Below are 23,710 nucleotides of genomic sequence, written 5' to 3'. Positions count from 1 at the left end.
TAATACATATAAAAAGCCTGACATATTCTACGTGCCCAATAAATAAAAGCTATTAAAATCAGAGCATAAGAAGAAACCTTTAACTCTCTAGAAGTATATCTTTTCTAAGTGAACAGTTTTCACTTCTGTTCTTAGGCATCACATCACTGGTAAGCTGGTCCATTAGAAGGAACATGTGAGTTACTTAGGAGTGATGGGGATAAGTTCTATAGGCAATTAGGGAAAGCAATATGGGGGTGGCAGGGACCGTGGAAAAAAATTGAAGATAATATTTGACTCTGGATCAGTTTCTTAACCTTTTGGGGACACTATTAACAGCAAAATTGGGAGGCTAGATGAAGCTCCTTCAGATATTAAAGAGAAAGAGTTCTACAGTTAGGTAATTTTGGAATATGTGTTCATCTCCCCCATTCCAGGGACCAGTTTGGATTTGTTCAACCTGGTGTATCACAAACTTATTTGCTTACAAATCATCCCCACTTTTTTTTTTTCAGGTACTACTTATTAACATATTTTGGAAAGGATGATGAGTTGACCTGCAGCTTCTCATTCTATAATGTTTCTCTGAGTCTTATGGCCTCAGTTAAATGGTCTAGATAAGGAAAAAAAAGGAAAATATAATGTGTCAGAGGTTTTATTTATTGATTTCTCCTACAGCAGCATTTAACTTTTATGGGAGAAAGTCTATCATGGTTTCAAGGAAATTTCTAAGTATAGGTTAACATCTCCTCCACATGGTACCATCAGTATCTCTGATCACCAACACATTGAATGAACTGCTGCCAATTTGGTAGATTTGATTTGGTGAAGAAGAGAGTCAGATTACTAAGACACATCTGGCAATTTTGGCAATCAGTGAATGAAATGAATCAGCAAGGTAGTGATTGGACTGGCTGCTCACTGATCAGCAGGACCTGGATGGAAAATCTCAGGATAAATTAATCCTGAGGCTGCTGGACTACACCGTGAAAACAGAAGACTCAAATGGGCATTTCATGGGCATAATTTTTAATGCTACAATTACAAGTTAAACTGCTAAAACGATTTGTCACCAAAAACAATTTCACTTCTCCTATCAACCTACCAGCATTTACTTTGATCTGAAAGGAAAGGGCTGTGCTGTATGTTGCTGGCAATAAAAGGATATACAGCAGGAAAGAGGCCAAAGAACACACCAAAAGAGTATCCAAGAGCCAGAAGCTGTGTCAGGAACTTTCCATGTAGCCTTCAATAAGTCTTTGTTTTCTTACTGGTAAAAATAACTATCCTCAAGGAGCTTATAGCTAAGTTGATTATATTTACAAATTTGGGATTTTCATGTAATGCTTCTTACATTACAAAATCATTCTTAATTTATCTACATAGCAGAGATAAAAGTGAATGAATATGTTGATGTTCTTTAATTAATTACATGAAATAAACCCCCCTCCTTCATCTTAATTGCAGGAGTTCCAACACAACCTGTTGCTATGTTTTCTTTTTTCTCTTGATGTGTCTCTTTCCCCTCAAGACTGCTAAGGTTTTAAAGTGTTCTAATTTTTTCTATCTTTTCATTAAATACTCTGCCTCAAAAGCATACTTTTCCTCCTCCTTAAAAGGAAATTTATCAAAAAAAAAAAAAAACCAACATTGTTGAATTAAAGAATAATTGTGTTGGTAGTAGGGTAGCCCAATCATCCTAGTTTGTCCCGGACAGATAGGTGTCCCATGTGTTGGGCCTTCTGGGCCCTAAAACTGAGACAGTCTTCTGGCAAACAGTGACAGTGGGTAACCTTGGTTTGTGGCCTGAGTGAGAGGACTGGACTCTTGCACCAGAAAGTTGTAATTTTAATCTCCCTATTAGAAGTTCTCTTCTTTCATTGCCAAACAGCTGTAGAAAGCAATCAGACACCAGAAGGATGAATGAATTTAATGACCTTTAAGTTTCCTTTACACCGGTGGTTCTCAATCCTGGCTCCTTTCTAGATCATCTGGTTAAGTTTTTTAAAATGATGCTATTTCCTGATTTGGTCTGAAGGTGAGTCCCAATCATTAGACTATGTATTTGAAATTCCCCAGTTCATTCTAAGGTTACCATGGGCTAAAAAACACTACTTTGCATACATTCTGGGATTCAAACTACAGATCTAATAAGAGCCACTCAGAGCCAGGAGAAATCTACTTTATAGGTACTGACTTTTTAAACATTACATGTAAGTTTCCATATCACATCTTAAACACGTGAATGTTTAAGAACTGACTGTATATTTATTTACCTAAGGATCAGCATATATAAGTTTCTGTCTTTTCATGTTTTCATTCTGACCATCAAACACCACCATCTATTGCCTTTGTGTGTGTGTATTGGGCACTGTGGGGCCACAAAGGTTTAAAACTCAAAACTCAAGCTGCCTTCAGGGAGCTCACCATGTAACACATGAAAGGTGACTAAACAATGAAGTCACCAACCACAAGAGGAGATCAAAGAGGAAATGGCTGTGCCCAGAGACGGTTGGGAAATCTGCACAGGGTGGTAGGTAGGGTTTAAACAAGGCCTTGAAGACTGGGTGGAATTTCAATTAGAACCAGGAAAGGCAATCCCAGAAGGGAGAAAAACACTTTTGGGGTAGGTAAGAAGCAAATATAAATATAATAGGGGTGCCTGGGTGGTTCAGTGGGTTAAATTCTCTGCCTTCAGCTCAGGTCATGATCCCAGAGTCCTGGGATCGAGCCCCGCATCGGGCTCTCTGCTCAGTAGGGAGTCTGCTTCTCCCTCTCTCTCTTTGCCTGTTGCTCTGCCTTCTTGTGATCTCTTTATGTCAAATAAATATATAAAATCTTAAAGAAATATAATAAAAATAAAGTAATGTAAATATATATACACATTCTACACAATGGAAACCATATCTAGGGAGGCAAGTAACTCAGTATAAGGCCAACCGCTGAACAAGGGGGTCATAATCACCCAATCATTTTTTTGGTGATGATCACCCTATGACACTGAAAATGAGAACTGGACTGGTGGATGAAAGAGCTGGTTTAAGACAGGCATAAAGTCCAGCTTGGGGACCAAGCCACTGAATGGCAGTGGCAAAAGTCCCTTCCCTCTCTTGTGCTAGGCCCACTGAAGAGACCTCATCACCCAGACATCAAGTCAAATGCTCCAGCAGTCGTGGCCAAACTCTTTGAGGTTCCACCCTATCTAATCAAGTGGTTATTTAATGTTGAAGGACTACAGTTACAATAGAACTTGTGCAAAAGTTATGCATTAGTTGTCACGTTAAGTGATGATTATCAAGCATTGATTTTCAATTACTTTTACAATGCAATGTCCTTTTCTCTGATTTCAGAATTAAGCACTACTATTCCATTTGTCTTTGCCTCCTAAAAGAGTTAATTTTCCTATTTATTCCAATATCTGGCCTTCATGCAAGATATGAACTGAATGTCAATGAATGATCTGGGTATGCATCATCTCAGGAAGTCAGTGGGCAAAATTAACATTTAGAAGTAGGCACCACTGGTTATTTCACACATTATTAACTTATATTACAATTCAAATAAGCTTACAGCTGGCAAAAAAAAAAAAATCTCTTCTGTAAAGTGATCTCAAACATAATAGGCTTAATCAGAGATAAATTAAATTAGGCAGCCATGCATACTACAGCATATTAATTCTGAGTAGTTATTAAATACATTTTCTGTTATCAGTGGCGTGAACAACATTATATGCAAACATTCTTCAAGAGGGTAGCAACTAAAGTTTATGTCTGGGATGCTATGTGCCTGACATTTTCCTATGCCTTCTTACACTTTTAAATAATCTTCTCTGCTAATAGGGGCACTAGGTTTGTTTCCCATAAACCAGTCAACTTTACTCCCAATTAAGCAAAAGAACAGCAAACAAAACTGCCCAGGGGGAGGGGTGGGCTTTTCCAAAGGGAGCTTTCCTACCTTTCTATGGCATTTTTTTTTTTTTTTTAATTAAAGAAGGCATTAGTGAAACACAGCTCAGATAAAACCATCCAAAGTATAAGGCAGTGAATATTCATTATGTGAAAAACTGATGCATCTCACTCTGTGTTTTGGGTCACCTGTGTTGCCTGAGAATATCCAAAGAAGGAAATTATTAAGGTGTAAAGTTATTTTGTAAAGAATATCCTACCATGCTCTCTTTCCTTAAATGGTAGTAATCTGGGGTGCCTGGGTGGCTTAGTGGGTTAAAGCCTCTGCCTTCGGCACAGTGGGTTAAAGCCGCTGCCTTCAGCTCAGGTCATGATCCCAGGGTCCTGGGATTGAGCCCCCGCATCAGGCTCTCTGCTCAGCAGGGAGCCTGCTTCCTCCTCTCTCTCTGCCTGCCTCTCTGCCTACTTGTGATCTCTGTCAAATAAATAAATAAAATCTTTAAAAAAAAATGGTAGTAATCTAAGCCATCAACTAGCACTTGGATTCTCAAAGCTAGCATACAGTGCTTCTGTGAAAGAAAGTAGATACACCGAAGCCTTTATATACACACGTGCACATGCACCCTCTTCCTTGATTGACTTCTGCCATATTATCTAGTTCTTTTATTAATCAATCAGGCCCTTTAGTTTCTGTATCCAGAAGCAATGCAAGTAACTAGGTGTGACCACCCTCCCACCCTTAAGTTGGAGAAAAGCATTTGACACTTTTTGCACTTTGCACATTTAAAACTCAATGTAAGGTGACAAGAACATTAAGCTGCCCAGTGAGCAAAATGTGAGACTAATCACTATCTGTTCTTATCCGTGGGTACAATAATTGGCAAATTAAAGTACCTGAGAATAGTTGGCCCACCTGCATCAAAAAGCATCACTTTGAAACGGCTAATGAAGATGAATGTACCCACCAGCTTTACTGACAAGTCCTCCAAACACCAGCAGACTGAAAAAGCAACATTACAGCCCCCATCTAATTGACTGTAAAGAATGCAACATGTAGACTTTTTGTTATTTAAAGGGGTAAAATCCAAACCCCTTCAGTATGTTTTTTAGACATACTGGTGGAATTAAGTCTAGTATTTATCCCCCAAGACCCAATGCTTTTCTTTTTATCCTAGAAGACTAGGAGACTAGTCTTCTAGGATAAAAGTCTTTTATCCTAGAAGACTAGAAGGCAATCAATTCGCCTACTAGAATGTTGAGTTTGTAGCTTTAGAACAGCCAGATTCAAATAAATATAAATGCCACAAAAAAAGGACATAACTTAGTTTTAGTAACCTTGCTACTGTCTGTTCATCCACCCATCCATTTATCCATTTACTTGACATGTACTTAATACCTGCTCTGCCGTAGGTATGCCTTGATATTTGGCACAAAGAGATGAATGACATCTCCTTAGGGGGCTTGCCAACCCCCAAAGGAAGGCTGCCTGCATACAAACAGCAAAGAGGGATGACAAGTTATCATGGAAATACTGCCAGAGCACCTCCCTGCCCTTAGAGACTTTGGAAAGGAGACTCTTGAGCTAAATTCTCAGATATCTAGGCATAAAATGGAGAGTTTTTGAGGCTGAACCAACTTGAGAAAAATCTTCTAAGCTGAAAGAACAGCATGGGAAAACCAACACAAAGGTCATGGTCTGCTTGAAGGAAAGAAATTGCCTTCAGAATATATGATGGAAATAAATACAGGAGGCAGGAGATCAACAGATGATGAAGAGAGAGGGAGGCAAGGGCGAGGATATAAAGGGCACTGGAAGGCACATCAAGGGGTTTGGGTTTAATTCTATAGGTGGTTGTTTGCAAAATCTGGGCCAGATAACCCTTGAGCCCTAGGGAGGGAGGGAGGTGGGACAAGGACGGAGTGGAGGGAGGGGGAGGTCAGGGAGTCAGGACTCTGGGTCCTGCAACTCTACCTGAAGCACAGTAGCTTGGCGAGTATCTCTCTTATACTGGGCCTTCTTAATTTTTTAAATAGCTCTTAAAATTTGAACTAGTTTTACAGAAAAGTTGCCAAGATAGTACAGAGTTCCCATAAATGCTTCACCGAGTTTCCCCTAACATTAACCTTTTATGTTACTGTGGCACATTTGTCGTAATCAAGAAACCAATACCGGGGCGCCCGGGTGGCTCAGTGTCTTAAGCCCCTGCCTTCGGCTCGGGTCATGATCTCAGGGTCCTGGGATCGAGTCCCGCATCGGGCTCTCTGCTCAGCAGGGAGCCTGCTTCCCTTCCTCTCTTTCTGCCAGCCTCTCTGCCTACTTGTGATCTCTCTCTGTCAAATAAATAAAATCTTTAAAAAAAAAAAAAAGAAGAAAGAAACGAATACCAGTACACTGCTATTAGCTAAACTCCAGCCTTCGTTCCTATCCCACCAGGATTTCTGCTAATGTACTTTCTCTGTTCCAGCATCCAGTCCAAGACACCACATTGCGTTTCATCATAACAGTTTCTCAGTTTTTCCTTGTTACTCATGACCCTGACAGTTTTGAGAAATATTAGCCAGTTTTTTAGAGGACGTCCTTCACTTTGGTTTTGTCTACTGTTTTCCATATGACCAGATTATGTTTATGGGTTTGGGGAGGAATATTGCAGAGATAAGGTACATTTTTTCATCAGGTCACAGCAGGAGCTGTATGATATCAACAAGACTTACTACTTGTGATGATAACCTTGATCACTAGTGTTTACCAGGATTCTCCTCTGGAAAATTACTCTTCCTCTTCTTCACAAATTCCCTTATTGGGAGTCAGTCATTAAGTTCAATTCCTACTGGAGGATGAGAATAAACTTTACTTGCTGGAGGAAGCCATATCTGCCTTTGCTATGTGGAATTATTTTATAAGGAAGATTTGTCCCTTCCATTCCAGTTATTAATTTGTTCAATCAGTTATTTATATGGATGAACTCATATATATTCATCTTATACTTTCAACTGTAATCCAATACCACATTATCTATTTTGTTGCTCAAATTATTTGAGCCTTGGTCACTGGGAACTTTTTTAGGTTGGCTCTTATGTCCCTTTTGACATGCCCCCATTCTTCTGGTTCTTGAGTGCCTTACTGCTTTGGGGAATAACAAATGCTCCAAGTTTACATTGTATTTTTCCAACCTCAGCCCTAGAACCAGCCACTTCTTCAAATATTCCTAGTTCCTTTTATTGGGGCATGATGTTTAGAAACCAGTATTTGGGCGCTGGTGTTTTAGCTGCCATGGGGGTAGCACTGCCCCCAGGGCCTGTCAGCAGGAAGAGCTAGGGAAGGTATGGAGATATTCAAGCCCAGGTATACACACATAACCACAATTGTTCCTATACCTGTCCGTTGATATATATATATATTAGGTTACATGTTCCTATGTGACATATCCAACTCTAATCCAGTACTAAGGTTTTCATTCCGGCCTCCCCTCCTTGCCTATCTGCAAATGCTGCAGCAGGGAGAAAACTGGCTCTTACTATCCATTTACTGTTTTGTTCAACTCCAGGATTTGAACCTGAAAACAGATTTCTACTACTTTAAAATAAGAAGAAGAGCCTGAAAACAGATACTGTAAGAGAAGGTCATTAGATTATTTAATGTATAAAAGTACCATAATTATCTTTGTATTTTTAGAAATGTTACCCTAAAATGAGTGAGAAAATGCTCAAAGGGGCTGGGCTGAGCTGTGAGGCAAGGATGCTGTGATTCTCCACATGGAGGGTAAGGACCTGCCATAGCTATGGAAATACAGAAGAAAGAATAGACTTGAGAGAGATTTTAGAAGATTAATGCATTGAAGTGATTAGATGTGGAAAGTGAGAGAGATAAGTCAGAGATGAATGTGGATTAAATAATGGGGTATCCAATGTGCTTTTATCTGAGTTAGACAAGACACAGGAAAGAAAGAGTTCGAGAAGGAAATAACTCAGTCTGGGGACTTTTAAGTGGAATACCCATGCAGACATGCTTCAAAGGCTTGCTGGAATGAGGTTCAGATTTCAGCAGAGTTGTCTAAGCTGTAGAAGTGAATTTCAGGGTCTTCAGCCCAAATAGGAAGATGGAAAACCTTGGGACTGGATGAAAAGGCCAGAAATGTATGAAGAATAAAGAACAGACCAGGGCAACAGCCTATGATGACAGATACATGCTGAATTCTAATACAAATCATAGAAAATGGAAAGGACTTTTAAATTAGATAGTATATAGTGCTAAAGAAATGTATAGCCTTATATTTTTTCTTTTAAACATCATCACTGTAACAGTTCTGTTTTCACCAAATCATTTCATGGTTCTTCTAGGCACATAAGAAGACTATAATTCCCACTAGTCCTTGCATTTAGGTGTAAAGGTAACTATTTCTAGACAAATGAATGTGGATTGCCACATGCAGCCTTAGCCCTGAAAAATCTTCTGTGGGATCCTATACTTCATTGTCTATCCCAGTGTCTATTTCATTGATAATCAGGTACAAGATAAAGTGAAAGATTCAAGAACAAAAGAGAAAAACTGTATGAGTCACTTAATGGATAAAGAAGAAACCTTTGAGAAAATTAAACATCCATTTATAATAAAATAATAACCAACTAGGAATGGAAAAGAACTTTTCCAATCTGATAAAAAGCATCTCTGAAATCCTACGGCTAAAATCTTATTCAATTTTTAACACAATAAAAGAGTCCTCAGGAAATCAGGAGCAAGGCAAGGATAACCAATCTCACCACTTCTTTTCCAAGAGGTTTGAACCACTACAATAAAGTAAGAAAAAGAAATAGAAGATAAACATTGGAAAGAAACAAAACTGTCCCTATGCGCATAGTTTATATTTAAAAATCCTATGAAATCTACCAAACAATAATTATAGCTGGTAAATAAGCTTATAAAATCGGCACAGTTTTATTTTTATACTGAGATATAATTCACATACCATATATTTAATCCTTTTTAAGTGTACAGTTCAATGCTTCTGTGTATATTTATAAGATTGTGCACCTATTTATTATCCTTATTTAATTTCAGAATATTTTATCATTTAAAAAGGAAACCTGGGGTGCCTGGGTGGCTCAGTGGGTTAAGCCGCTGCCTTCGGCTCAGGTCATGATCTCAGGGTCCTGGGATCGAGTCCCGCATCAGGCTCTCTGCTCAGCAGGGAGCCTGCTTCCTCCTCTCTCTCTCTCTCTCTGCCTGCCTCTCTGCCTACTTGTGATCTCTCTCTCTGTCAAATAAATAAATAAAATCTTTAAAAAAAAAAAAAAAAAAAAAAAAGGAAACCTGTACCATTAGCACTCACTCTCCATTCCCCCAAGTCCCTGGTAACCACTAGTCTACTTTCTGTCTCCATGGGGTTGCCTTGTCTGAACACTCCACATTAATGGAATTAGACAACATCATGTCTTTTTTGTCTGACTTCTTTCCCTTGGCATTCTGTTTACAAGTTTCATCCACATTGTAGCATTTATCTGTATCTCATTCCCTTTTTTGGCTGAATAATATTCTGTTGTGTGTATATGCCACATTTTGTTTATCTATTCATTAGCTGTTTGGGTTTTCTATACTTTCAGCTATTAGGAATAATATTGTGATGAACATTTGTATTTGAGTTTTTTGTGTGAATATATATATAGATATAGATATAGATATGTATTTTTAAAGATTTTATTTATTTGCCAGATAGAGGGCACAGAAGAGAGAGTATAAGGAGGGATAGTGGCAGGCAGAAGGAGAAGCAGGCTTCCTGTTAAGCAAAGAGCCAGAAGAGGGACTTGATCCCAGGACTCTGGGATCATGACCTGAACTGAAGGCAGATGCTTAACTGACTGAACCACCCAGGTGTCCCAGTGTGAACATATATTCTCAGTTCTCTTGGTTTTATATCTGAGAGTACAATTTCAAGGTCAAATGGTAATTCTATGAATAACTTTTTGAGGAAATGCCAAATTCTGCTCCAAAGTGGTTACAGTTATTTCACATTCCCACCGAAAGGAATAATGGTTCAAAATCTCTACCCCCTCACCAACACTTACTATCATCAGTTTTTTTTTTTTTAATTATAGTGATCCAAATGGGTATGAAGCAGTATTTTACTGTGGTTTTCATTTATGTTTTCTAAAAACTAGTGATTATATTTTGTGTTATATTCATACATTTGTAGATTGCCATATCAACATTAGTCTTCAAGAACATGTGGTGTCATTGTCCACATATTATGCTTATTTTGCTATACTTATTCCTAAGCATTTTTTTAAAAAAATGTTGATGCTATTTTAAATGGAACTGTTTTCTTAATCATTTTTATTTTTTTTTATTTTTTTTTTTAAAGATTTTATTTATTTATTTGACAGAGAGAGATCACAAGCAGGCAGAGAGGCAGGCAGAGAGAGAGGAGGAAACAGGCTCCCTGCTGAGCAGAGAGCCCGATGCGGGCCTCGATCCCAGGACCCTGAGATCATGACCTGAGCCGAAGGCAGCGGCTTAACCCACTGAGCCACCCAGGCGCCCTCTTAATCATTTTTAGATTGCTCATTGCTGGTGTATAGAAATATAACTGGTTGTAATACACGGATCTATCCTGCAGCCTTTCTGAATTCATTCATTAGCCCCAATGGTTTTGTGTGTGTGTGTGAATTCCTTAGGATTTTGTCTATATAAGACTGTGCCATCTGTATTCAGAGTTTGTTTTATATGTCCCTTTTCAATTCAGACGCCCTTTATTTCTTTTCTTGCCTGCCTTGGCTAAAACCCCCAGTATATTATTGAATAGAGGTGGCAAGAGAAGATATCCTTGTCTTGTTTCTCATCTTTGGTAGGAAACATTTTCAGTCTTTCACCAATAAGTATGATGTTAGTTGTAGGTTTTTCATAGATATCCTTTATCAGGTTGAGAAATTTTCTTTATATATCTAGTTTGTTGAATAGTTTTATTATGAAAAGTATGGGTCAAATGTTCTTTCTGGGTCTACTGAGATGATCACATGGTTTTTGCCCTTTTTTTTCTATTAATATGGTATCTTAAATTGATTAACTTTTGAATGTTGTACTAGCCTTGCATTCCTGAGATAAATCCCACTTGCTCATGGTGTATAATTCTCTTCACATGTTGTTTTATTCCTAAATAATATTGGTCTGTAGCTTTCTTATATTTGTTCGATTTTGGCATCAAGATAATACTATAATTAGAGTTTTTTATGTTAGCAGTAAGCAATTAGGAGATAAAAAAATCAAAATTTCACCTGAAGTATTAAAAATACTTAAAATTCTTAGTAATATGAAATAAGAAGCATATAAGAATTTTACACAAAAAACTACCAAATATTGCTGATAAATACTAAAGAAGACCTATCAAAATAGAGAAGGTACATATGCTTATGAATTGTGCTTATGAATTACGCTCATTATTGATGATACTCAAATCTTCCCAAATTGAGACTTAGATTGAATATATTCCCAATAAGAGCCCCACTAAGTTGATTATTGTTAGAAACTGGCAAGCTAATTCTAAAATGTATATAAAATTTCATAACAACTAAGAAAGCTAAACCAATATTGTAAAAGAAGAACAAAGATGGAAGGCATATATATGTGTGTGTGTATTTTATATAGTAAACCTCAAAAATAGAAGTACAAACAACCCAATATAGATATGGGAAAATAATTTAATGGACATTTTATGAAGGAAGATATATGAATGCCCAGTAAGCACATAAAGAAGTTTTCCAGATATGAATCATCAAGAAAAATGCATATTAGATAAGGAAGTACCACTAAAAACCCATCAGAGTGGCTAAAAGTCAAAAGACTGGTAATACCAAATGTTGAGGATATAGAACAACCAAAACTATCATATACTGTATGTAGGGATATAAAATGGTGCAACTGCTTTGGACAAAGACCTGTAATTTCTTGTAAAACTGAGTATGTACCTTCTATGACTTAAATTCCACTCTTCAATAGTGACTTAATGGAAATGAAAGGCTCCGTTTACAAAAGGACTTGTTCAGGAATGCTCATAATAACTTCATTTATTAAAGTCAAACCTGCAAAGAGCAAAGGTGTTCATCTATTGAAGAATGGATCAATGAACCATGGCATATTTATGGAATACAATATCAGTCCCCAGGAAATAGAAATGTACAGCAAAGGAAACAGTCACCAAACCTAAAAGACAACCTACAGAATGGGAGAAGATTTTTGCAAATGTTTTATCAGATGAAGATGGATATCTGAAATCTATAAAGAACTTAACTCAATACCTGAAGAATAACCCAGTCAAGAAATGAGCAGATGACATGAACAGACACTTCTCCAAAGAAGACATATAAATGGCCAACAGACACATGAAAAAGTGCTCAACATCACTCGATATCAGGGAAATACAAATCAAAACCACAGTGAGATACCGCCTCACATCAGTCAGAATGGCTAAAATTAATCAGTCAAGAAGTGACAGGTGTTGGCGAGGATGCAGAGAAAGGGGAACCCTCCTACACTGTTGGTGGGAATGCAAGCTGGTGCAGCCACTCTGGAAAACAGTATGGAGGTTCCTCAAAATTTGAAAATAGACCTACCCTATGACCCAGAAATCACACTACTGGGTATTTACTCCAAAGATACAGATGTAGTGATCTGAAGGGGCACGTGTACCTGAATGTTTATAGCAGCAATGTCCACAACAGCTGAACTGTGGAAAGAGTCCAGATGTCTATCAACAGATGAGTAGATAAAAATGTGGTGTGTATGTATCTGTGAATATATACACATACATACAATGGATATTACTCAGCCATCAAAAAAAAAAAAAAAGAAATCTTGCCATTTGCAACAATGTGGATGGAACTAGAGGGTATCTAAGTGAAATAAGTAATTAGAGAAAATTATCATATGATTTCACTCATATGTGGAATTTAAGAAACAAAACAGAGGAGCATAGAGAAAGGGAAGGAAAAATAAAACAAGATTTGATCAGAGAGGGAGACAAACCATAAGAGACTCTTAACCATAGGAAGAAAACTGCGGATTGCTGGAGGGAGGAGGGTGAGAGTATGGGGTAACAGGATCATGGGCATTAAGGAGGGCATGGGATGTAATGAGCACTGGTGTTATATACGACTGATGAATCACTGAACTCTACCTCTGAAGCGAATACAGTATATGTTAATTAAGTGAACTTAAAAAAAAATTTAAAAATTAGAAAAAAAAAAGAAATGCATTGATAAACTCAGGAACAGAGTCACCTCAAAAACATTATATTATTTGAAAGAAACCTGACACAGAAGAATATGCAGTATATGATTCTGGTTACATGAAGTTCTAAAACAGAAGTGATTTACTCTGGATGTGAAGAGGGCTGGGGATTTGCTGGGAAAGGGAATGAGGAAATTTTCTGAGGTGATACAGATTTGAGCACATTTGTCAGAACTTACAGAAATGTATACTTAAGATCTGTGTATTTTATGTAAATATCAATTTTGCCTAAAAAAAGAATTATTAAGTAAAACACAAAGTTTGAATTCTAGTAATGATATATAACCCAAAGTATTTTGGGGGAAAGGGTAGTGATGTCTACAACTTACTTATTAAAATGGGTCCGAAAGTGGGATGGATTCGTAGATGGCTAGAAGGACGGAAGGATAGTGGTGGGTACATGAGTGTTCACTAAACATTTCTTTCTGCCTTTTTGTATGGTTAAAGATTTTCATAATAAAATGATGCAAAAGAAAAAAATTCTTAAAAACGGAGTCTTTCATAATAAATAATAAGTGAATTTTAAAAAATCAAAAGGAAAAAAGAAAGCAATCTCAGTCCTGTAAAATACTAACCAGGTGAATTTGGCAAACTATTTAATAGTCTAAGTGTAAATTTCCTTATTTATAAAATGTAATGGGATAAATAACACCTCATATAAAGGATTGGTAAAGGACTGGACTTGCTGATATATGTAAAGAACAGTTCCTGAGATAAATAAGCACTGAGTAAATGTTTTAGCAACTATTTTTAGTGAGCGTGGAGTGCCTGTGGCCATAAACCCACAAAAATAAGATGTCTCAAAAACAGAAGAGGAGGACCGTGTTTGCACATTTCGTGAAAGCAGTTGTTATGCTTGTTGCATAGATAAAGTCAGATTCACTGTGATTTTTTCCAATGCATGAATGTCATTTATTAGGATTTCAAAGTGAATGAGTTAGTAGAAAGGAAATACTATATTTTTGAAAACCCATAAAGCGTATTTTTAGAAATGGTATTTCCTTGACTTTCATTCCAGGAAAATGCTAACACACGGCATGAAGCATGCTGGGCCCAGAAAAGCGAGCCTGCCAGATGCCACAGCAATAAATAGAGTGAGTCCTTGGAGAGGAAGCGTAAAGCAAGAACATGTAGCATTATGTCTCCCAAACACTTCCCATCTGGTATTTAGCCCACTGAAGTCATGGGGTTTTGGGAAATTCACCCTTGTAGGCCACTTTTAATTAATTTTCTTATTTATTTGTTCAGCAAACACTTAAATCACAGCCTACTACTTTCGGCACCGTTCTACTATGCATCGCCCTCCAGGACCTAACCAAAATGAAGGTGGATAAGGTAATCTTGGGGGGAAAAGTTCTAAGTGTAGTAAAAGAAGAAAATAGTACTATTTACACCCCGCCACCTCCTTTTCAGGATTCACTTTAAAAATACGATTTTTAGCATTTTTAATCAATAGATGAAGCAACTGAATGTTTTCCTAAGTGACAGAAATTCTCAGACAGGAAAGAAGGTAGCAGAATTTATGTGGGTTATAGCCTACTTTGCTGAGAAATGTATAAATAAAAATACATTTTGATAAATGATATTTTCTATAGTGCTTATAAACATCATTTTTATAAATGGTTATTGTAAATGGAAGTGGAATGTCTTCATGTTATATCTTTTACTAAATTGAAATGTAGCAATGTTTCTAATAAGAAAACTGACCTCTAGAATGTTGAAAATTGTTTCATCTTATTATTGCTGCTGTTTGGGGGGGCTGTCAAATATATATACTTTTGATAATTCCAAGAAACTGTGATTAATGGATTTTTGCCCAGGATTTTAAAACAACAAAAGAAATTCTTTTAAAAGAAAGGAAAAGTACATTCCATTCCCTCAACTCATCTTTATTTTGGGATTATACTTTCTCTGCTAAAATTGAAGATGGAATTTCTAACAGTGATGGCATTGTTCAGTAAATAGCACTCCTTTGTGTGTGTGAAACATTTCAAATGAATGGAAATGGTCTCCGACTTTTTAATCTGGAAAACTTTCACCTATAGTATTTATTCAAATCTTGTCCATATTTTCAGGGAAGAATTTAGAAAAATGCCTTTCTCATAAAAATATGTCATTCCCTTGGGTCTATTTAAAAAGGAACTCCCTTTCCTACCTCCAGTTTGGGGGCACACACACACACACACACACAAACCCAATACTATCAATAGAAGCTAAAGATAAAATTAAAGAGACATTGGCAGCATGCCAGATTCTGGGATAAGAGGGAAGAGAAAGCTGGTTGGCAGTCACCTCTCCCAGCTCTTATCTTTTTCTCCCACTTCTCTCTTGGGCTGGGGCGCTGGGATGTCCATACTATATGACCTCTTTCTTGAGTGGAGATGCAAGCTGGGAGTCAAGTGTCCTGTGCTTTAATGTCTTATTATCCTTCCCCTCGAGTGAAACCTTACTGCTGAGGGGAAATAAAATGTTACATTTAAATGAAAACAGTCACTTGGAAATCATCTTTCTGGGTTCCATCACTGATACACCTGTAATTTTAAAACAGCCTTTTAATTTAAATAGTAAAAATATGTCAGACAAGTATATCAAGGAGATCATACTCAAAATTTACCACTGACTTTAGGCTAATCTACTGTTTTCTAGATTAATACACATTGCTGGGCACCTGGGTGGCTCATTTGGTTAAGCATCTGCCTTTGGTTCAGGTCAGCATCTGCTTGGGGGCTTGGATGGAACCCCCACAGCGGGCTCCCCAGTCAGCAGGGAGCCTGCTTCTCCCTCTACCTCTGCCAGCCCCCACTTGTGCTCTCTCTCAAATAAATAAAATCTTTAAAAAAATTAATATACATTGTTAAGAATGGTAAAAGGCCAAACTTCTGTAATTCCTCTCAGTGTGGATCATCTTAGAATAAAATTATTAGGAAGAAGTTAGGGATTCATGAAGCAGGATAGAGAGGGTTTATGTTGTTCTTGAGATTTTTTACTACTGTATTTACTACTGTATCTACTTGAGAGGTTATAACTATACTGAGATTAAACATCACATAATTCCAACAAGTGTGCTGTCTCTGATTCACCCAGGCTAGGCAGGTTTCCTCATGTTAATTTTGTCTCTCTTAAAATCATCCTCAAAATTCTTTGTCCTTCCTTAATTATTTATATCTTTATCTCAAGTAGTAAGAGCACACTTGAAATTTACAAATTTGCTAGGTTCCTAACACTTATTAGTTCTGTTTTCTGCCTAGACTTGTTAAGCTAATTTTGTCTTCAACACATTCAGGAATAATGCATCACTTATCTTTACATTTTGCATAGTTGTTTCTATTTTGAAGAATCCAAATTTAGGTTTCAATTTGCTCAAAATGAACTCGCTGATCAAATCTGAATCAAAAACCAGACTGATTTTTTTACTCTTTTCCATTCCATTTCAAATGTTAACATACGTTCTCAAATAACATTTGGAAAACTTATAATCCAACATTACAACCAACTGTCTTTCTCCCAAGCCAGGGGTGGCCTGGTTATTTCTTTTCTTAAAAAAAAAAAAAAAATTCTATGGACTCTGATATAAAATAAAAGAAATATAAAGGGATGACAGCAGGCCTATTACTACTGGGTACATTTCCTCATTTTCTTCTGAGGCTCCATGGGGCTGGGATTAGAACCCTGCTGTCCCACTCCAGCTCCTGGGAAGATCAGCCCAAAGAGGAAGGGAAGAAGGCTACCAATTTGGTGACAACTGGAGCAGAGTCCCAGTGCAACGTGGTGAAGGCAGATAGATGGATAAAGCAGATATCTCATTTTCTAAAGCAATATCTGCCAAAATGAAAGGTGTACGATTTGCTGGAATTCCACACTTACTAACAAATATGCCAAATGAGAATTGGGGTCATCTGCAGATCTATCATTATCATGGGTACTGATACAACTCATAATTTAATGTTAGAAGATAGCCCTAATGATCTCACACTGGGAATATTTGTACTACCAGAACAATCTTAAAAACAGATTGAAGATTGAAAGCATTTCCCTGCTCATTCCAGACATACAGCAAAGCCTGAGTATTATGGGGAGGGCCAGCAGAGCAGCTATAGGTAATGTGTGTAGGCACTTCTGACAGAAGCTCTATTTTCTGAAGACGTACACTCAGGTACAAAAGTCGGCTGAAAACTAAACGTGGCCCAAATTTCAACTTAGTAGAACTCCATCAAATACAAAGAAAAATAAAGGTTAAGCGTGGGGGGGGGGGACCCTATGGACTTGACTTTCAGAAAAGACCACAGCATTGCTTGCAAGGGAGAACAAAGGAAATCTCAATTCTTATTAATCTTTTTATATAGAAAATTACATTTGGCAAGTGGTAAGAAAATTTACAGTATAATAATTTCCAGCATCTTGAAGGGACTAAATAATTAAAAAGTGTGAGAATTGAACCGAGGAAAGGTTCCACAATTCTAGAAATAATTGCTTTACTCCTGAATTTCTCCAAGTTGCATTTTTTTAGTGGTGTCAACTGGGTCAGCCCATTGTCATATACAGAAATATGATTTACCAAAAAAAAAAAAAAAAAGTTTTAATCCCTTAGAATAACAAAACAAAACCAAATATGAGAGTGCACCAAACTCTAATACACAGAGCTGTTACAATTTTAAGGAATTAGACACTAGTTTGGCAGCCCGGAAAGATCTGGGAACCCCGAAACTGAGACTTAAATCTAATAACTCTCAAAAATTAATGCTCTCAGTTAACTCTGATCTTTTATTTGTGCTTATACTTCAGTTTTCAGTCACAGGAGGTCGAAATGTTGAAGCTAAGTGTTCTGGTAGATGAAAGATGATTACTAGGAAGGCTAAAATACCTCCAAGTCAAATGACCACATAACCTCTACAAATATTTATTACTGTAACCTCTACAACAATTTATTACCCTGTTTATTCATTCAACCATTCGACAAAGATTTTTTTGGCACACGCTAGGCAAAACACTCACAAGACAGCCCCCAAATCTACTAAAAAAGTACAAATATGTATTCTTTTGAGGATTTTTGATAGTACCCCTTTTTTGAAAGCACCATTCACTAAACAAACATTTAACCGATCTGGAAATTTTTAACATTATATCTACCTTTTAAAAAAATTCATATGTGGGGAGCCTGGGTGGCTCAATGGGTTAAGCCTCTGCCTTCGGCTCAGGTCATGATCCCAGAGTCCTGGGATTGAGTCCCACATCGGGCTCTCTGCTCAGCAGGGAGCCTACTTCCCCCTCTCTCTGCCTGCCTCTCTGCCTACTCGTGATCTCTGTCTATCAAATAAATAAAATCTTTAAAAAGAAAAACAAATTCATATGCATTTTTCTAATGTTGTTATGAAACCAAGAGATGAAATGTTTGCTTGCTCCAATGGAAAAGGAATGGCTTCTAGGACTAGGGGCCCCCTGCGATGGTGGAGGATAAAACCCCGTGCAAATTTACTTGAAAAACTCTCTCTTGTGGATGCCAACTGAAGGTCAGAATCTGAGGGCTGGAAAGGAATCCCTTCTTCCTTCTTGCATTCTCTCTCTGTCTTTGGTCTATTTCTTCTGCCTTTTCTCACAGTCTGGACACACTTATCCTTGAGTGAGATGGAATGGGCGAAGCCACATTAGAAAATGCCCGTCAGAAAAATCAGGAGGGAAAGAGGAAGGCACATCTACCAGAAACAACAGAGCAAGAAGTAGAAGAGTTTGCTGACAAGAAGGAAGAAAAGGTTTATTTACAGAATTTAAAAAACAAGTATTTCCCAAGGGCCTATTCCAGTGGCAGGCAGGATATAGCCATACCACGTACGAAACCCTATGTCCTCTGTGAACAATAAAAGATTAAAAAAAAAAAAGAAGAAGCCTGATAAATGCTCTGTTATAAGACAGTAGATAGGCTTTATTTGGGAGACTAAACAATAATTAACTACTAAGAATAAGCCAGATGTCACATAATTTTAAAAAGTGTTGAGAAAAAAAAAAGTGTTGAGTTAAAACAAGTTGCAAAGGTACAAATTCAGTATGATCTCCCCCATTTAAAAATAATATTCCAATATATACAGGGACAGACTTATATTAGTTATGGATATATATCTATATGTCAACATCTATACCTCCATAACCAGTATATATAATATGATATAACACAATATAAATGGAACAATAGACAACAATTTTATTAGTGTTAATATTACCTCTGGGCAATGGATGAATAGGAAGGAGGGTGATTTTTTTTTTTTTAGCTTAAAAAAAAAAAGAAATCCAAAGCAAATATAATAATATAAATATATTAAAATATGGGGATGGATATAAAGGCTTTTAAATTTTTCCATAGGTTTAAACTACTTCATAATAAAAAATGTATTTTAAAAAATTTTGTGGTTTAAAAGAAAGATGTGGTAGAAATTTAGGCAATTAGAACAAACTATTCTTGTAAGTCCAATTTTCTTACTTTTGAGCCTGGAATATACAAGGCTGATTATTTTCCATCTTTAGCAAGAGGAACAATGGAGAGTTAATGTAGAAGAAAAGACTGTCCTTGATATGATAAGTCAGTGGCACTTTTGGAAAATGAATGGTAATTTCCAGATGGAAGTGAATTATCTGAACATAATTATATTGAATCCTCTAGGTTTAAAAGAGTGTTTCAATCCTATACTATCCATGTAAGTCACTCTTTTCTTCCTTATGGGGTGTGAATGTGAGGTTTAAGGCATGGATACCACATTTTCACTGCTGCTAAAAATGTATAATTAGAGTCTGAATTTGGGAATAGCAATTTAAACATTTAAAGTATTGATTAGTTTTCAAGACCACACTCAACTTTTTTTTTTTTTAAACCCCTCATGAATTCTGCCTGTTCTTTCAAAATTACCATTAAGCATTTTCCTAATGCTGGGTCTGAGGTACTCTAGCAGGAAGGAAACTTGAAAACATTTTATTAACTTTGGATCATTTGCAATTCTTAGAATTAATAGCAAAGAGCCAGAGAGTTTTTTGTTTTTGTTTTTGTTTTTTTTTTTACATCATAATGGCAAATAAGCCTGAAATGTTTCACTAGTGAGGTGAGAGTCATGAGATATATTGTTAAATATGAGGGGTGAAAATATATCACAGACACAAGTGGTATTACTCAGTACACATTTTTCTGAAAAAAGTAGTCTCCATGCATGAGGATTAGATATATACCCACAGTAAGAGGGCATATTGACCTATAATTTTCAATATTACACGCTTGTATTTTTTATTATATGCCATTTTTCAGCTAGCAGAGGAACATGGTCTCATAAAGCTAATATTTATTCTTCCATGTTTATACAGCTAGTACTGCATTTCAGGAAATGAGAAACTCTGAGAAGTCAAATTTAACTTGGTGTCTTGTGCACAAAAGACAGAACAGGAAAATCACCATGTTTAAAGAATCTGGCTGAGGAACTCAGTCATAAAGCTTTCAATAATTAAATAACATAAGATAAGGGAAGCCTTTGATGCTATTATTTCTCTCTTCAGACATGTCTGCATTTTTGGATATGATAAATCTTCTCATGTAGGATTCCTCAGTTTAGTAGAAAACAGAGTCCTATAGTCCAGTCTATTTTCATAAACTCTGTACTTAACATGTGTATTTTGTAAGAAGGTAAGGCAGATATTAAGTATAAACTATTACAACTCAGATACTCCTACTTAGAATTGTATCTGTAAGTCATGAACACATCTCATTTTGTTCATAAGTAACTTCTGTACTAGGGAATTATATGATTTCTTACGTCAATTTAAAAAAATTCATAGTGAATGAGATTTTATTTTTCTATGAAAAGGTACCTATATTATGATAAATGTCTCAGGAAAGCAGAGCCATTTTAAAAAACATTTCAGAGAGAGAGGGAGAGAGCTCTACATGTTACGTATTACAATATATTTCTAGGATGAGCTTTTTTGAAAAAGATTTCCTATTTTAGAGAGAGCACATATGCACATGAGAGTAAAGGGGGGGGGGGGCAGAAGGTCCGGGAGAGAGAGAATCTCAAGCAGACTCCCTGCTAAGTGCAGTGCCCAAAGAGGGACTCGATTTCACAATCCCACGACCTGAGCTGAAATCAGGAGTCTGACACTTAACCGACAGAGCTACCCAGTAGCCCAGACTGTCTGGGGGAGAAATTTCCTGAAGCTCAATTGTTTCTACATTCTTTCAATTTACAACTTTCCTTGGGACCTTGGAAGGATCCAGAAAGATAAAAGGCATCAAGTCATTTCCCCATTCTCTGCTTGAAGCATGGAGTAGGGGTCATCAATAAGCAAGTGAGGGAGAAAGGAGAAATGCTGACAGAGGGTGGGTGAGGCAAGGGATACTGGACTGTAGGGAGGGAGAGTTTCAGCTTCCGTCAAGAGCCCTTTAACCTCCCCAGAAACTGATCCTGGAACTTCTGGGGGAGCCCGTGACATGGAGTAGGAAGTTGAAACTAGGGTACGCAGTGAAAAGCAAGGGAAGAAATACTCCTTTGTTAATTAGTTAACCTTTTTCAGTCTCCACTCAGATGTCAGCTTTTCTACTTTTTTCTCTTTCGGTAACTGAACTAACACCTCTGCAACATCAACCTCACTATTTCCTCTGGGGTCTAGGTCCTGTCTTTCCTTTAAATCCTCAGAGCTGTCATCTCTTTGCTATTTTCCTGCACTGAGTTCTGGTATTATCTTTCCCATAGCCATGTTCCCACATCAAACAACACTGATGTCATTTAAACACTAAACCAGAAATTCTAGTTTATACATGCATGTCACTGTTCCTGGAGAGCTGAGAAATAAATGTAAGCTCAGAATAAAAGTATGATGGAGTGGGCAGAGAATGGAACCCAGTGTTAAAAACTGGGGTTTAAGTCCAGCCCTACCCTTTGCTCAACTCTGCCAGTGTCAGCATCTTCAATCCTAAGTGAGGAGTTTGTGGTCTGGGCAGTCCTGGTCCTCTGTAGCCAGATGGGAAGGAGGTCAGAAACTGGTGATCTACTGCAATGACTGGAGGCTGAGGGAGCTAACTACTCTTTGGTTCCTGGAAACCAGGGCCATTGGCCATTCTAAAACTCACGGGACAATCTTGTATCATTAAGAACTGCCCCCACTGAAATGTCAATACTGGCCCCACTGAGAAACACTAACAGATGATGTTTAATGCTCCTTCAATCAGTCTGGGTTCCTAATCTTAAATGGATCATAGAGATCTTCAGAGTCTCAGAAAAAAACTGTGAGGATAAGTAAATTTTTGGATTATACAATTTCATAGAAAAAGTTCATAAAATGGGTTCCTTTCTCCTGACGAGGAAAAGGATGATTTGAGAACCGAGTCTTTGATGAGACAGGAGGGGTCTGATGAGTAAATTCTCTCTCTCCCTGGGAGAAGGATGCATTGTCATGCTGGGTGGTCAGGGATTGCTTTGGCTTTCTTGACAACAGGGTTTCTAAGAACGGAGACTCTATTAGGTTTCAAAAGGAAAGAGGAAACCTAGGTATGAAGGTTGGAAGACAAGTAGATTCTCATTGGTTTTAGACAGTTCAAGTGGGATCTTTCTTACAGACAAGTAAAGAATGTTTAGGTAACTTCTAAAGTCCTTTCTAGCACTTCTGTTTCTATGGATACGCTTATTAGGTTTCTACACCCTACAATTTACTACCGAATGGACTGACTGGAGAGTTAAAGGTGGAGGCACAACTTCCCATCCGCCATCCCTCTCTCCCAGTACATCCTGTGTGCCTCACCCTTCAACGTGAGCCAATCAGGCCTCCCAGTGAGGAAGGGTGCAGCGGGAGAACTGGAATCTGGCCCAGCACTGCAGTGAAATCTACTTTGATTTCTCAGCAGAAATAAAAGAAATAAGAAGAAAACCCACAGAAAAGGGCCATTAGAGGAAAAAGCATTTAGTCACTGTGGACAGAATAAAAGTCCAACCAAATGAAATAAACACCTTTGGAAAAGACATGTCATTCTAGGGAAAGTATGATGTTGCTTCTTCCTTGTTCTTCATTGAGTTTTTGTCCACTCAGTGGGACCAAGCTTTACCCTCTCCCCTTATTTTCCACCTACGAAAGATGCATGGGTTGAATTCAGCCTTTAGGTAGGTCTTTGTCGGAAAGTACTTTCAAAATAAAAGTATTTTCCTTGGTACGATCTCAACAGCAAAACATGTACTTCCAAAATAAGATGTTTGCTTTGCTAGCAAGCTTTTTTTATTGAATAAGAAACATTATTGTTAGCAAATTTTTAAGCTGTTAATATATTAGAAAGCAATAACAACAACCCTGTTCTATCATTATAAATCACAGGGTGAGTTCCCCTTGGTAGACCTAATTGAAAACATTCAGGCCATTGAGTCTTTCTAATTGAAAAGCTGTTGTCATCATCGTCATCATCATCATCGCCGTCATCGTCATAGTTGATACTGACCAATGCAGTTTTGATTTTTTAATGCTTCAAGATATAATTTATCTACAAGTTCTCTAAGTGATATTACTTAGATACTCAATTAGATATCAATTAGATACT

General features: G+C 37.3%; 1 protein-coding gene across 12 annotated transcripts in view; it reads right to left on the bottom strand.

Moving 5' to 3' along the window:
- Positions 1–23,710, bottom strand: part of ENOX1 (ecto-NOX disulfide-thiol exchanger 1) — a 563,146-nt gene that overhangs the window by 255,245 nt on the left and 284,191 nt on the right. For 2 of the 12 annotated variants that reach the window (XM_082701321.1, XM_082701317.1), the window contains exon 5: positions 6,597–6,712. The exons of 8 other annotated variants lie outside the window; for them this stretch is intronic. The gene's annotated coding sequence lies outside the window, so the exon portion shown is untranslated. The remainder of the gene's footprint in view (positions 1–6,596; positions 6,713–23,710) is intronic. 2 more of the 12 variants (XM_082701322.1, XM_082701319.1) reach the window with 1 other exon arrangement.

Source organism: Mustela nivalis, assembly GCF_964662115.1.
Source record: "Mustela nivalis genome assembly, chromosome: 15".
In the NCBI taxonomy this organism is placed as follows: Eukaryota; Metazoa; Chordata; class Mammalia; order Carnivora; family Mustelidae; genus Mustela; species Mustela nivalis.
The sequence above is the reverse complement of the archived record's forward strand: the minus strand, read 5'-3'. Positions and strand labels throughout refer to the sequence as shown.